Source organism: Brassica oleracea, chromosome C4, assembly GCF_000695525.1.
Source record: "Brassica oleracea var. oleracea cultivar TO1000 chromosome C4, BOL, whole genome shotgun sequence".
Taxonomy (NCBI): Eukaryota; Viridiplantae; Streptophyta; class Magnoliopsida; order Brassicales; family Brassicaceae; genus Brassica; species Brassica oleracea.
In genome coordinates this window covers 21,532,566-21,537,459 of record NC_027751.1, presented here as the reverse complement: position 1 = coordinate 21,537,459, position 4,894 = coordinate 21,532,566, and the positions used below count along the sequence as shown (strand labels likewise).

Sequence of the window (4,894 nt, the reverse complement as noted above, 5' to 3'; positions counted from 1 at the left end):
TCCGAGAGCCACCAGGAGAGAGATGTCACCGTTCACCGCTTTCCTAAACACTCCGAGAGCCACCATGAGAGAGATCTCGCCGCTTTCCTTCGTCTCAGAGAGCCGCCGGATAGACATGTCGCCGACTGACTTCGTCTCCGGGAGCGACAAGGAGAGAGATGTCGCCGGCTTCCTTCGTCGACGAGAGTAACCGATACAAAGGACGCCGATTTCCTTTATCGATAAGAGCCACAGAGAGACACGGCGTTCCGTTGACGAGCGCCACCGAAGGACAGTCGAATCGCCTTTTCGCCTAGGAGAGGAGACAACCGGAGAGAAAAAAAGAAAAGAAGAGACGAAACCGAAGCAACGCGGACACCCCTCCTTTCTCCCATTGATGGCTGACACGTGGCGCTCAAGAGACGCCCCTTCTCGGCCTTAATTAGGAGACGTCTTTTGGCTAATTCTCTTTTCTTCTATTTCTTTTAATCCCATTTAACATAAGATACACCATTAAGATACATCAATAAACCTGCTCTAATAGTATGCATGATTAATTACTGAGTTCTTTTCACTTTATCGCTGTCCTATTATTAGTGTTTAATTATTTTCCATATGACACATGGATTACACATTGGTTTGAACAATAGGCTACGATAGAATACAATTCTGGAAAAAAAAACGAACCACTCCTCTGTTTTTTTTTTTTGTATTTCAGTCAAAGATATCCTTGGACTCGCATACTTATCTTTTAGTACTTTTGGGTATGAAACTACATTGGAAATATATATTTGTTTATATTATGGGTTAAGTACGCATATGAGCTTGTCGTTTTATATTGTTGGTGTCACGTAGAACGTATAAGAATCTTTTTGGTTAGCAGAATATAATAGTTGGTGAGAGTACTTTGATACACTCTTTAACTTTGCATATGTACACGTATCTTCCAAATTTATTCTATAAGCATATGACATTTGATTTATTTTCATATGCAGTCTGAAGTCATACTCCTTGGACAACTAAAGCACCCAAATCTAGTCAAGCTTATCGGTTACTGCTGCGAGGAGGAAGAACGAGTCCTTATCTACGAGTTCATGTCACGTTGTAGCTTGGAAAACCACCTCTTCAAGCGTAAAAATCATTTTTCATATAGTCTCACATCATATGTGTGCCTATTATTATATAGTCTGTATTTCGTTTTATTTTCTAATCCTAATTATATAAACAGGGATTTCAATATCTCTGCCATGGGCTACGCGGCTGAAAATTGCTGTCGCAGCTGCTAAGGGTTTGGCGTTTTTGCATGATTTAGAGAGTCCAATAATTTACCGTGATTTCAAGACTTCTAATATACTACTTGATTCGGTACAGTTTCAGCCATTTATTTAAATAATTCTTTTCCACGACATGTTGTCAAACAAAAAGAAGACAACATATTATAATCTTTTTTTTTGACAACGACAACATATTATAATCAACATATTTATTTTTGTAAGAAAAAAAAATTACTTTATTTTGATGCGAGTTGTTAACAATTATTCCAGGATTTTACAGCGAAACTATCAGATTTCGGTTTGGCAACAATGGGACCAGAAGGATTCAAATCTCATGTCACAACTCGAGTCATGGGCACCTATGGTTATGCTGCTCCTGAATATGTGTCAACAGGTTTATATACAAAACTATTTTCTTAACTTTTCAACAATTTTTTTTTGATCAAATATAAAATTTTAAACATACATATTGAATAGAATTATATAGCTATATATAAATGACTAGATAAGTAAAACAGATAGATGTGAAAGTTTAAAATTTTTGAACTAGTAGGTATTTAATTTTATGGAATTATAACAAATAATACATTTGATTTGGTTAATTCTCTAATGCACGTGAGCAATATTTTCAGGGCATTTAACGACAAAGAGTGATGTGTACAGTTACGGAGTCGTGTTACTCGAGCTCCTAAAGAGCCAGTGAAAAGTCACGGCCGAAAAACCAACAGAACATCATTGACTGGGCAAAACCTTACCTAACGAGCAGGCGTCGTCTCCGATGCGTTATGGACTAGAGGCTCGCTGGTCAATACTCTGTCACGGCAGCTAAGGATACGGCTCTTCTCGCCTTGCAATGTGTGAGCCCTAACCCTAAGGACCGGCCTAAGATGCCTGCCGTTGTGGAGGTTCTTGAGAGTCTCATGCATCATAAAGACATGGCTGTTTCCTCCGGCCACTGGCCACCGTCTCCTAGCTCACAAGGCGGCAAGGTCTCGCAAAAGGTTAGAGGGGATAATGGAAACTCTCGGAAATCAGCTCCGGGTTCACTAAGATCGTGAAGTCAGCGATTGATTAAATTAATATACGTGTGATGTGTCTTTTGTGTGTGTGTGTGTGTGTATATTTATGGAATGTGGCTAAACATATATCTAAGTGTGTGACATAGTAATATCAACAAAAGAAAAGACATTTTTAAAGACAAGAATACGTATGCTTTTGAAAACACATAGAATACATTTTTATGACACTTCTCTTGGTTAGTTTTAACTTTAAACTTTGAAGATCCCTGTTTGAATAGAAAGCTTGTCCAAAAATCTAGCTCTCTTTTGTTGTCTTGGTCCTAGAGCTCATCAATGATCATCATAATCAGTCACGCTCTTTTTTTTTTTTTTTAAATATATGTTAAATTTACTCAAAAAAAAAAACAATGTTTTTGCATCTTGTGCTACATGTTTAGAAACTTCTGATATTTTCTAAGACTTTGAGTTATCTGGTGGAGAGCCACAAACCGAGAGCTGCTGCATATTTGAAATCACCGACTTGTCTAAATGCTAGACATCTGTTTCGAATTTGTCTGTCCAGCATGCTGACCAAGACAGAAACTGTGGTTGGAGTAGCTCTCTATGCCTCCTATCATTTCTTTCACACCAAATGGAATGAATTCCGAGAGTTGAAGAGCATATCTGAAGAGGAACGTGGTGAGTAAATCCTGACTGGTAGCTTTGATGAAAGTTCATTAGCTCTGTACAGACGTGTGTAAAACGCCCACGAAGAAGATCTCTAGTCAGCTGAGACCATACATCTGCAGAGAAAGGTCAGGAGAAGAACAAATGGTCCCTAGTTTCCAACTGATTGCAGAAGACATAAGTTGGGTTTGCTCCTGAGGATCAGAGGAGCATGCGATCGCCAGTTGTGAGACGGTTGGATTGCCAACCAAGTAAATAAAGCAAACTTCAGAGTATGATGCTTGAACCACAGACCTTTCCACCAATCAACACTTTGTGCATGTTGATGGATTAGACTCCAGGTGTTTTTGGTACTGAAAACTGGTTTATACACATCAGGACCACTTTTCCAGACAGTACAATCTTCCCAATTTGAAAGCTTGGTTCTCTGTTCTTCCATGCCAGCTTCGATCATATTTAGAATGTCTGCTCTATGGTGTCTTCTTCTTCTTCTCGAAAGAAATGCTGATGAAACCGTGGCAGTCAAGCTAATCCCCATATCAATGCATCCCCGAGCACCCGTAATATCATAAAGACATCCTAATGGTGACCCTGAATCAAACCAGAAAGAGGTTCGGTTACCATTCCCCACCTTCATCTTATGAAGCTCTTTTGCAAGGTCTCTGTACTTCAAAAGCTTTTGCCACATCCATGAGCTTGCAATTGTTTTATTTTTTATAGACCAAATTGTGTCTTCCTTTATCAAGTACACTTGGATCCATCTAGTCCACACAGATGGCTGCTCACACAGAATTATTCACAACAATTTCAGTGTGAGAACTTTGTTCATCTCTTTCAACGATCTAAGTCCCAAACCTCCTTCATGCTTAGGAGAACAAACCACATCCCATGATACTTTTGCTTTCTTTACATTCAAAGAAGGACCAGACCAAAAAAAAGCAGAGCAGAGGGTATTGATCTCTTTGATACATTGCCCCAGAAGCTTGAACCCAGTCATCCAAAAGTTCAGAATGCTCAGGAGAACAGATTTTATCAGTTGCAGCCTACCAGCCATTGATAGAAAGATTTGTCCATAGGGTTATTCGCTTTTTGATCTTCTCGAGAAGCACCTGATAGCCTTCTTTTCTCATTTGGCGAGTGAGAAGAGGGAAGCCCAAATACCGGACCAGTAAAGTACCAGAAGCAAAGCTAAACTAATTAAGAAGATCTTGACGACTTTCATCTGACATACCAGAATAATAGATGGTTGATTTCTCCATGCTTATCTGTAAGCCTGAAACCTTTACGAAATAATTAAAGACTTCCAAAATGTTCTCTATTGATCTTACTCTTCCATCTGTAAATACCATTATGTCATCAGCAAAGCTAAGATGAGTAAGTCCTAAATTCTTGCATTTCAGATCATATCCAAACTGATGATCTCGCGCTGATTTATCTAGAAGTTTAGATAACACATCCAGTCACGGTTTTTTGGATAAGGCAAAAGTGATTGTATGCTTTTGATTTTGTTTAAAAATTATTCACAGGGTACCAAATCTCCTATATATTAATTGAGAATCATTTAAAAAGTTGTAACACTACATGAAAACATGGGCATAACGACTGCAAATATCGTCGTTATACGCCAATTACGACGACTTAAGGACGATTTGACTATCAACGTTAATAGCTCGTCGTAACGGGCCATCGACGTAAAATCGGCGTACAGTTACAATGAAACACTATAGAGGTTAATTCGTCGTAACAAGAGTCGTCATCAAGTAGACGTAATCTTACATCCTAAACTCTAGTCGTAAATTCGTTGTAATTATTCGTCGTAATATTGACGTAAAAACATGGTTCTGTGGACGTAAACATTTCGACGAATTCACTTCGAAGATCGATGCAATGTCATCGTAATTTCTACGACCAGCTTACATCGACTTCGACGTGAACTGGTCATAAATTTCACGACAA

The 4,894-nt window shown here is 38.8% G+C and overlaps 1 pseudogene; it reads left to right on the top strand.

Moving 5' to 3' along the window:
* LOC106340329 overlaps positions 1-2,462 on the top strand; it is a 6,546-nt pseudogene extending 4,084 nt beyond the window's left edge.
* The last annotated feature ends 2,432 nt before the right edge of the window (positions 2,463-4,894 follow it).